The 11,541-nt window shown below is 38.4% G+C and overlaps 1 protein-coding gene across 2 annotated transcripts in view; it reads left to right on the plus strand.

Annotated features, from left to right (window-relative positions):
• COMMD6 (COMM domain containing 6) overlaps nucleotides 1–10,721 on the plus strand; it is a 30,820-nt gene extending 20,099 nt beyond the window's left edge. Inside the window, exons 5-7 of one of the 2 annotated variants that reach the window (XR_004958142.1) lie at nucleotides 9,077–9,677; nucleotides 10,446–10,498; nucleotides 10,652–10,721. The gene's annotated coding sequence lies outside the window, so the exon portion shown is untranslated. Of the gene's footprint in view, nucleotides 1–9,076; nucleotides 9,828–10,445; nucleotides 10,499–10,651 lie in introns of those variants that run through there. The other variant, XM_036250407.1, reaches the window with a different exon arrangement.
• Nucleotides 10,722–11,541: the final 820 nt, after the last annotated feature.

An 11,541-nucleotide genomic window follows, 5' to 3' on the forward strand; every position in this document is an offset into this window, starting at 1 on the left:
GATGTATTTCTGGATCCTATTTGCTAATATTTTGTTCAGTATTTTGGCGTCTATGTTCATCAGGGATATTGGCCTGTAGTTTTCTTTCTTAGTAGTGTCTTTTTCTGGTTTTGGAATTAGAATTATGCTGGCTTCATAGAATGAGTTTGGAAGTCTTCCTTCTTCTTGAATTTTTTGAAAGAGTTTGAGGAGAATGGGTGTTAGTTCTTTTTTGAATGTTCGGTAAAACTCCCCCGTGAAACCATCTGGGCCTGGGCTTTTGTTTGCTGGGAGGGTCTTGATTACCTCTTCAATTTCCTTAGTTGTTATTGGTCTGTTCAAGTTTTCTATCTCTTCCGGGAATAGTTTTGGGAGACTGTGTGTTTCTAGAAATTTGTCCATTTCACTTAGATTGTCGAATTTGTTGCCATATAGTTGTTCATAGTAGTTGTTAACGATCTTTTGTATTTCCGTGGTGTTGGTTGTTACTTCTCCTCTTTCATTTCTGATTTTGTGTATTTGGGTTCTCTCTCTTTGTTTCTTGGTGAGTCTAGCTAAGGGTCCATCAATCTTGTTTATCTTTTGAAAAACCAGCTCTTTGTTTCATTGATCCTTTGAATTGGTTTTTTGGTCTCTTTGTCATTTATTTCTGCTCTGATCTTTACTGTTTCCTTCCTTCTACTTGCTCTGGGGTTTTCTTTTTGTTTGCTTTCTAATTCTTTAAGTTGTGAGGTTAGATAGTCAATTAGAAATTTTTCTTGTTTTTTGAGGTAGGCCTGTAGTGCTATGAACTTCCCTCTCAGAACTGCTTTCGCTGCATCCCATAGATTTTGTGTTGTTGTGTGTTCATTTTCATTGATTTCCAGGAAGTTTCTAATTTCTTCCTTGATCTCCTCGGTGACCCATTCATTGTTTTATAACATGCTATTAAGCCTCCATGTGTTGAAATGTCTTTGCCTGTTCTTGTTGCAGTTGATTTCTAGTTTCATGCCATTGTGATCTGAGAAGATGCTTGATATGATTTCAATCTTCTTGAACTTGTAGAGATTTAGTTTGTGTCCTAGCATGTGGTCTATCTTTGAGAATGTCCCATGTGCACTTGAGAAGAATGTGAATTCTGTAGTTTTGGGGTGTAATTCTCTGTAGATATCTATTAAATCCATTTGGTCTAGTGCTTCATTTAGAGTCTCTGTTTCCTTGCTAATTTTTTGCCTAGAGGATCTATCCAGTGCTGTCAACGGGGTGTTGAAGTCCCCTGCTATGATTGTATTGTTGTCGATTTCTTCTTGGAAGTCCTCCAGAAGATTTTTAATATATTTTGGTGCTCCTATATTGGGTGCATATATGTTTATCAAGGTTATATCTTCCTGTTGGATAGATCCTTTCAATATTATATAGTGGCCTTCTTTGTCTCTAGTTATGGTCTTCATTTTGAAATCTATTTTATCAGATATGAGAATTGCTACCCCAGCTCTTTTTTGCTTTCCATTTGCTTGGAAAATTTTTTTTCATCCCTTCACTTTCAACCTATGTGAGTCTTTTGTTGAGAGGTGGGTCTCTTGTAAACAACATATAGATGAGTCATGCTTTCTTATCCAATCAGCTACTCTGTGTCTTTTTATGGGAGTATTCAGTCCATTTATGTTTAAGGTGATTATTGATATGTACTTATTTATTGCCATTTTTGTTCAGTGTGGTTCTATTTTTCTTCCCATTTCTCCTGCTAATTACAGCAGTCCTTTTAACATTTCTTGCAGTGCTGGTTTGGTGCTAATGTATTCCCTTAGCCTTTTTTCGTCTGGGAAGCTCTTTATTTGATCTTCTATTTTGAATGATAGCCTTGCTGGGTAGAGTAGTCTTCGATTCAGATTCTTGTTTTTCATGACTTTGATTACTTCATGCCCTTCTCTTCTGGCCTGTAGTGTTTCTTGTGAGAAGTCAGCTGAGAGACTTATGGGGTTCCCTTTGTAGGTAACCTGTTGCTTATCTCTTGCTGCTTTTAGGATTCTCTCTTTGTCTTTAATTTGTGGCATTTTAATTACTATGTGTCTTGGTGTGGGCCTGTTTGGGTTCTTCTTACTTGGGACTCTCTGTGCTTCTTGAACTTGAATGCCTTCTTCCTTCACCAAATTAGGGAAGTTTTCTCTCACTATTTTTTTGAATATATTCTCTATCCCTTGCTCATTTTCTTCTTCTTCGGGGACTCCTATGATGCGAATATTATTTTACATTTCCAGTTGTCCCATAGTTCTCTTAAGCTGTCTTCCTGTTTTTTAATAGTTTTTTCCTTTTGTTTTTCTGATTGGTTGATTTTTTCTACCCTGCCTTCTAATTCACTGATCCGGTCCTCAGCTTCCTCTACTCTGCTTTTTAAACCTTCCAATGTGTTTTTCATTTCTGATATGTCATTTTTTATCTCTTCTTGTTGGTTTTTAATTTCCAATGTCTCTATGTCCTTACTCATGCTGTTCAGCTTCCTCAAGATCATGGCTCTGAATTCTAGCTCTGTTAACATGCCTAATTGCTCCACATTGATCTCATCTTCGGTGGAGGTCTCTTGCTCTTTCATTTGGCTTCTGTTTCTGTGTTTCACCATTTTGGCTATCACTGTGGGCTTTGGAGCCTGTCAAGTTTTCCCTGTGGGTGTTGGTGTTCTGCTGTTTGTGGCTCCCTCTCCTGTGTTTAGATGAGCGAGGGAGGACCCACGTTGAACACCACTGTCAAGTCTTACTTTCCTGGTTAAAGTTGCCAGCCCAGGAAAGGTACTGTTATCCTCTAGCTTTTTGCCTGGAGGCTAGCAGTCTAGGTTACTTGATGAGTTTTGGGTTGTCAGTTGATTGAAAAAACTCCCTCTGGTGCTCAGCCAAGGGGCTTTCACGAGGGTGGGGCAGATGCTGGTTGTTAGTGAGCCTCAATTAGCACTTCAATGGCCTACAGGGTGGGGTTGGATCTCCGAGGGAGGGGCTGCTGCCTCTCCTCAGAGCCCTGGGAAGGAGCAATGTGGTCACCGTCCTGAGTGGCTGCACTCAGCCAAAGCTCTGAGCGCCCTCCAGATCCCGAGTGTCCCCACACAGCTCCAGTCCAGTCCGCCCTCCCTCTGCCGGAGCCCAAGGTGAGTGGCTGTGGCTGTTTCAGCCTCTGTCCCGGCTGCGCTGTGGAGCCGCCTGGGAGTGTGACCCGAGGGCGCTGCTCCCAGCTGAGGCCGCTGCCGAGCTGCCGACCGTGGGCTCCCAGCCCCGTCTCGCGCCTTCGCAAGCCTACCGGGATGGAGTCAGTGTCCCTCGTTATATGGTCCTCCAGGCTGCTTTTCTGTTGCTTTTTCCCGTCGATTTGTCTGTGTTATAGTTGTAATTCCAGTTTGGTTCTGGGAGATGGTCTGTGTACCTTCTGTTCACTCTGCCGCCATTTTTCCTCTCCCTGACCTGACAGTTTTGAGAGTACTGTTCAGGTATATTGTAGGATGTGCCTCAATTGGGGTTTGATGTTTTTCTGGATTGAAGTGATGGATGTTTGGGAGGAAGTCAGAGAGATAAAGTGTCATTTTCTTCACATCATATCAAGGGTATATACTAGCAATATGATTTATGATTTGATGTTGACCTGAATTTCCTTGCTGAAGGGGTGTTTGTTAGGTTCTCCACTATAAAGTTCCTCTTTTCCCCCTTCTTTCCAGAGTTGACTCTTTGGAAGGAAGTCACTATCTGTGGCCTATACTTAAGGAGTGTCAGTTATGTGCCCCTTTTATGATGAAGTAGCTACGCATTTTATTTGGAATTCTCAATTGAGAGATCTGTCTCTTTTCCATGATTGGTAGTTATTTATATCAGTATGAGCTCATGGATATTTATTTCACACTTGGGATTATAATTGAATACTCTTTTGTTGCTCAAACCATTTCCAACTTTGACCTTTGGGAGCGCTTTTATGTGGCTCCCGTGCCCCTTTGACCCCACGCTCCCTCCACCTTTCATGGAGGACTTCCCCACTTTCTGTCACTTGACAAGCTCCAGGCTCATCTGTATATTTTCTGTCCCAGTCTTAAGAGGCAGACATTTCTCCCAGGAGCCCTGGTTCTTTTTATTGGACAGTGGTGTTAGAAATCAAGATCTGGGTGCTAGGTATGCTCTGTATTTTAGATTTTGAGATCATTACAAATTCAGGAGTCTGATACACATCATGGTGACTATAGGTAACAAAATTTTATTATATAGCTGACAGTTGCTAAGAGAGTAAATCTTAAAAGTTCTCGTCACAAGAAAAACAGTTTATAACTGCGAGGGGATAGGATGGGTGTTAACTTCCTGTGGTAATCATTTGACAATATATACATACATTGTTATGTTGTACACCTTAAACTAATACAATGTTATAAGTCAATTATAGCTCATCAAAACTGGGGGAGGGGAGAGCATTTACAAATCTGAAAGAAAAGGTTCTGCTGCTGAGATAGGTCAGACCACAAAATCTAGCTCATGTCTTAGGATTGGTGAGAAAGATGATCTGGACTCGGTTAATGCTATTATTGCTTCAGTTTGCAATTGAACCAGCTGACACACAGAGCAAAATAATATATATGGGATCATGAATGCAAGAAAGTGGATGTATCTACTGGTGAGGTGGGCCAAGGAAGATAGTTTTTATGGTGGCTCTCCTCTGGAAGTCAGCGAGGACTCGAGACTCCTTTTATGTAGATGAGCAGCCATCCTCAACATCTGGATTCCATCTTGTGGAAAACGTGGCTGCTCCCATTTCTGTCACCGTGTTTATATACCAGCCAGCCGAAGAGAAAAAAAGAACGGTAAGGGCATGGTTTTCCATATAAACTGATGTCCGTGTTACACACCTCATTCTATTCACAACCCATTGGCTAGAAACTATTCATGCAGCCACAACTGCAAAAGACACTACAAAACGTTTGTAGCTGGGTACTTGTGTGCCGGTTTAAAAGTTCTATGGCTATGTTACAACACTGTAACCCAAATACAGTAAGTTACAATTACAATCAATTATTATAGATATTTTAACTTCCAGTGCTTGGGGAATCCCTAAATTTTCACTAGTAATGCATTTATAAACCATTTCTGATAGGGTGCAAATTTCCAGCCCTCCAATTAAGTGATTCTTTTCAAAGGAGATTCAGGGATTGTGTTGGGAGTTGTCAAGACCACCCTTATATGGGTAATCATTAGGATCACTCCCAGACGCTCTGCACTTAGTTATGCTCATGGCTAAGATTTATTACCGTGAAAGGATGCAAAGCAAAACCAGCAAAGAGGAAAGGGACGTGGGGTGAAGTCTGGGGTAAACCAGATGCAATCTTCTGATTCCCAGTGGAGACACACAGGATGTGCTTAATTTCTCAAACAACAAGTTGTGACAAATTGTGGGAACTGTTGCCAACGAAGGAAGCTCATTATCGGCTCAACACCCAGGGTTTTTATTGGAGGCTGATTATACAGGCACCATCTGCCTGGAACATACTCAAATTTCAGTCTCCCAAAAGGAAAGCAAGAGTTTGCATAAATTATATTGTTTATACAAACAATTTAGACACAGTGAGCCAAGCATATCAGTTAATGGTGGGAACTCTCCTGAATTCCAAGTTCCCAGATGCCATCCAGGGGCCAAAGGCCTTTTAAAGTATAAGCAATCAGGAGTACTATGTTAACTCTCTTCAGCATGGGGATAATTAAACTTAACTAAAAATTCTGTAGGTAACTTGCTATAAGTTTCTTATATATTGCCTAAAGGAATAATTTACCTGCTTTTGTGCTATTAATATTATTATTACTATTTCATTAATTCTCATGGAAAGAATGATGCTAGTATACATTTAGCCTATATATTCTACTACACTAATCAAGAATTTTAGAACTTAAGTATTAAAGGTTTTTTTAAGTTGGAATAAGAACCAACTTAAGAATAAGAATATAGATGCCATCATTTAAGTGGAATTTTACTATTTCATGTGTCATTCTCCAGAGGGTGTGCTGATTTTACCAGGCCTGTATTTGATGGGGGGGGGGGGGGGGGGAGGACATAGCAGTGGTTGATTTAACCACCATTTTATAGCACACAGAAATATTAAGTATAATGTACTGCATAACTTGATTAACTTGATCTTGATGTATGTTCTTCTGAATTACAAGTGCCTGAGGAGAAGGTAGCTATTCATCTTTGGCTAGTTTTTATTTCAGCATATGAAGAACATTTGTTAAAGAAAAGCACGATGCCCGTACCAAGGGAAAGGGCAAAGGAATATTTAACATGTGCTATTCAAGAAATGTTATTATCAAGAATACAACTGCAGGATGCAGGGAGATTTCTGACTCTAAGCCATGATGACTCAGGCAACAGGTTTGAGAAATTCAGACGGAAATAAGCATTCTAGCCCGTAGGAGTTTCCAAAAGAATGTAGGGCAAATGGGAATCTCAGAGAAGCTGACTCTGTTTACTGTCTCTTTCCAATGTATGCAAACCCCTTCACACCATACAAGTAGCTAACTTAGTTTTGGGATGAGGAAAAAGTGTTTCTCACTTGCTAAAAATGCTACACATGTTGGGGGGTGGGGGTGGAAAAACCCTTGCTTTGTAGAATAGACATTTACCTATTCATCAGTCATATACTTGGTGCCTTCTTTGTACCAAGCATACACCAAGAGTCAAGACTATTGAATGAATGAAACTGATTATGCCCTTGACAGATAAGACTTTGAGGTAGTGTTGTTCAAACTATAAGGTGAGTACAAATAATCTGGGGAGCTTGTCCCTACCACAACCACTTAGTGGACGGGATGTAGGTGAAAGATTAACCATTTATTAATAATTTCTGGAATTGGGTGATGTGTATATTTGGGTTTATTATGCCATTATATTTTTTTATTTGTGTGAAAATTTCCATAATAAATTTTTTAATACTGGGAATTTACCACATTTTATTAAAAGTCAAAAAACTGTAGCCTTGTAGTTTACAAATATATTGGAGACCAAGATACATCATAGTACAATTTTTATAATGCAGCTGGCCTTAATCATACACACTACCATAAATCAAGCACACTTTGAGCCAAATGATGTGCTTTTTAATATTTTAATTAATGATATATAAATTGGTAAGTGACTTGCTTCATAATCATACTGGCATTGAAAGATGCTTGTTTGACTCTTAACAAATTTGCAAAAGTAGTTTTGCACTCAGATAATTTGGAAATAACTAATTTGATTTAAATTTTTTAAAACATTTAAAAAAAGAAATTGACAAAAAGTTAGGACAGAGGGATATGTCAAGCTAAACAATAAATAATCTAGACATATTTTAAAGAACCTCTCAAGTCATGGTGAACATCTGAAGGCAGGGATTATGTTCTAATATATGGGAAAAATGAATAAAGCTGCAAAATAATGAAACCAAGTGGTTATCTTCCCCCCCTGAAATATACTAGATAGAATATTTTTTCTTTTATTTTTAAAAAATCAAATGTATTGGAGTAACATTGGTTAATAATATGATATAAGTTTCAAAGTGGTCATCTTTATAAAAAGCCTTATTATAAACTATGTACTCATTTTTAAAACTTTAAACAATATAACTGAGCCCTGGCCGGTTTGGTTCAGTGGTTAGAGCGCCAGCCTGTGGTCCAGAGAGACTCGGGTTCGGTTCCCATTAAGGGCATGTACCTCAGTTGCAGTTTGTCCCCGGCCCTGGTTGGTCGTGGGGGTGGCATCCACTCGATGTGTACCTTTCACGTCGATGTTTCTCTCTCTCTCTCTCTTCCTCTCTATCCCTCCCACCCTGTCTGAATAAAGAATGGGAAAAAACAAACAAAAAACCCAATATAACTAAATGCTAAATGAATAAGTAAATAAATAAGTGGGTTTTTTTAGACTCCATTTAAGAGATTACACATCTATTTATTCAGCAGAAATACTCTTTTGGTCTCCACAATGCTTTATTTTGAACTTGAGAGTCCTTCAAAAAATTAGAAGACCCCCCCCAAACACTATGCCTATATTTTCCAGTGCCAGTAATTGGCTAAAGCTGAATAGTAACTATCCCCTTTAGGAAAGAGTTTGAATTCTAAATGTGCATGAGTGAATGCACAAAATTTTATATACCTGAATATTCACACAGTTTGTGTATAGTCTTTATATTAGAATATCATTTTTCATGGGTATAAAACATTTAGGTCACGTTTCTTTGCTTTGAGTGTGTTAAATATGTCACTGTATATTCTTCAGCCATAGGTGTTGCTGTAAAAAAATCTGATTAACAATTTTTTTTTTAATCCTCACTTGAGGATATTTTTCCACCTATCATCAGATAGAGTGGGAGGGAGGGGGAGAAAGAGAGAGGGGGAGAGGGGGAGAGAGAGAGAGAGAGAGAGAGAGAGAGAGAGAGAGAGAGAAACGTCAACATGAGACCAGGGACCAAACCACAATCGAGGTACACGCCCTTGACCAGAATCGAACCCGAGACTCATTGGTCCGAGGGCCAGTGTTCTTAATTGCTGAGCCAAACCGACCAGGGCTATGATAACAATTTGATATCATTTTCCTTGTAAATGACTTTTTGTCTAGATAAAAAACAAATATTTAAAATTATTCTTTAAAATGACTTTTTTTTTGTTTAGATAAAAACCAGATATTTCAAATTATTCTTTAAACTTTATAGGATAAATCTTGGTGTTGGGTCAGTTTTTCCAGGTACATAGTGTGCTTTTCAATATATATTTTTTACTTTTTTGTTTGTTGTTCTTTTTGTTTGTTTGTTTTTTAACTTCAGGAACGTTATTGAACAGAAACATCTAATATTGGTTCCGTTCCACTGCTTTGGTTCTTTTCTTCAGAAACTTATAGCACGAATATGTCGGCACTTCTTTGACTCTACCTGTCACTCTCTCAAATTCTTTTCACCACTTTCTTCATTTCCTTTGGAATTTTAACATTTTCCTCCTTTTAATCTTCTATTGCTATTAAGAAATTACTTGTTGTTTTTATTTTTGTGTTCTTTCTTATTTATGCGTCCTTGAAATTGTGAAAATTATATAATGAGTTCTCTAACGTTTTACCCACATGAACTTTCTGTTTGACTCCATAGAGCAGTTCGCATGTGAGGAAACGCCTAGGCCCAGCTGGTAACAGTGAGGTTTCACTGCCATCAGGGATGCTTGCCACCTGCTGTTAAATCCAAAGAGCTGACACCTGGAGCAGTGAAGGGCTGGACACCAGATATGTGGAAGCAGAGGAAGAACCTCCGGGGGAAAGTCATACGACCATGTCTGACCCCCTCTACCTCGTGCTCAAAACCACCGAGGGTTGTGTGACTTCCAGAATTAAAGGCATGTTCCCGTTTGTTCAAGTGAACCTTTCTCCCTGTGTTAATCATTGGGACAGAGGTAATCGCTATGTGAGGTATTCCACTGCTGAATAAAGAACAATATCAGAACGTCAAAGAGGGGGCGACACAGAAAATCTTTTTTTTTCAAATAGCAGACGCTTTCATATTATAGTTGTACAGCAGTGAAGTGAGCTCCTCCCAAAGGCTCAATTCAAAAACTTTCTGTCTGTATTCACACCAGAAAAGCTCACCCATATCATTACTAAACTGTGAGACCCAGCTGGCTTTTTAGGGTATTGGAAACTGTTGCTTTGTGATCTCCATCATGGATTTCAACAATGCCAGCGATTTACTCAGACAGGTAAGCCTCCTGATCAATTTACCCATCAGCATCTTTTTTGGTGCCAACTTTGTATGTAGGGATCATTTTCTGCACCTCAGATTTTACAGGGAGGTCCCGATTCCTGCAGTAGGAGCAATAGCAGCTAGTACAGACCAGCACTGCCAGTATTCAATGCCTGGTTGTATCATCTTTCTGAGTGTCTCCTCTGCTTTACTTACATCTGTAATAAGGTCTTTTCTGGCTTGGAGGACTTTTGAACTTGCTTGATTCATCAAGACAGATAGCTGAATTTCCTTCTGCTACATAAAATGCATTTCTTTCTTTTCATACTTTTCTATAATGTTCAGTCTTTCTGTTTTCATAAGACAAACTTTCTCACATTGCCTTCACCTCTGTTTCTTCCGCATTCTCTTTGGCTGCTTGTTCAATGAAAGACATCCTGTGCTTAATCTGCCACTGCCTGTCCACGGTGCTGAAGGCCAGACAAGGTGCAGCCTGGAGAATAATGTCTGAAGGGACAGACGAAAGAGGGGGCAGAGAGAAACTCAGCAAAGGTCTTGGCTGCTTCTTCACTTTATGACTGCAGATGCTGGTTTTGCAATTTTGTAGTTTTTCTAATGTTGATTTATGTTTTTCTTTCATGCTTCTATATGTTGCTTAATTTCTGATAGCTTATCTTGAAAAATCAGATTTTACTGTTTCACAATTTGTTGGTATGTCTTTCTGAAGTGTTTTTTATCATAGTCTGTGGGAATTTTATTCTGACCCTCATTCTTTTTCTTTCAGATTTGCATGAGATATGGCTATAATTCTTTTCCATTGCTTATTTTGAAAATGAAGTAAGTTTTCCAACACTCTTATGATGGGGAGGTCCCACAACTTAGGTTTTCTAGCTTCCCTGTTCCAGGACTCTTGTTATTTTTTTTAAAGGAACAAGACAAAGAAATGTCCTCTTTCAAGATTTGCCTCTCACTGCTTTTTTTTTTTTTAAGGAAAGCAATGGATTATTGAACAAGGGAGGATTACTTTAAAACAAGAAATATCACAATGCTTAGCTGAGAGAGTTCAGTTTAAATCAAAGGTACATATTAAATTTAATAATATAAATGGAGATGAATAATTCTACTCTATAGTTCTAGCCCTGACCATAAAAGAGATTGCCTCATCTAAATAACTTATTCCATGCATATCACAGCAAGTTGATGAGAAAATTTAGCAACTACATATACCAGAGGTGGTCCCACTGCTTCTTGGAGTGCTTTTAATTCCTCAGTCATCATTTTTGTTTCTTCCACCCCTCCCCCCACTCCTTTACCTAAAAATAAATGTCCTAGGCTACCTTTTTCAGGCTACCTTTCTCTTAAGAAGTCTCACTACTAGATAATCAATTATTTTGGCAAAGTTCTCTATTAAGTTACATATATTATTCATGAGTTTGTGTTGCAACCTCTGAAATTTTGATGAGAAGTGATTTAAAATCCCCTAGAGTTTATAAAAAATACTTTATAAATTTCTCTGTGTCTTCTTCAGTCTCTTTTAATAATGCTTTGTAGTTTTCAGTGCACAGGTCCTTCATACTCTTTGTTAAGTTTATTCTTAGGTATTCTGTTCATTTTGTTGCAATTGCAAAATGGATTTTTTTTTCTGAAATCTCATTGTTAATATATAGGAACGCAGTGGATTTTTGTACATTTATTTTGTATCCTGCAACTTTACTCTATTTGTTTATCATTTCTAATAGTTTTTTGATGCAGTCTTGAGGGTTTTTTATATAAAGAATCATGTCATCTGCCCAAAGTGACAATTTTATTTTTTCATTCTCAATTTGGATGCCTTTTCTTTCTTTCTTTCTTTCAGTTCAAGAAGATGTGGTAAATATATA

Source organism: Molossus molossus, unplaced genomic scaffold (genome assembly GCF_014108415.1).
Source record: "Molossus molossus isolate mMolMol1 unplaced genomic scaffold, mMolMol1.p scaffold_m16_p_9, whole genome shotgun sequence".
Taxonomy (NCBI): Eukaryota; Metazoa; Chordata; class Mammalia; order Chiroptera; family Molossidae; genus Molossus; species Molossus molossus.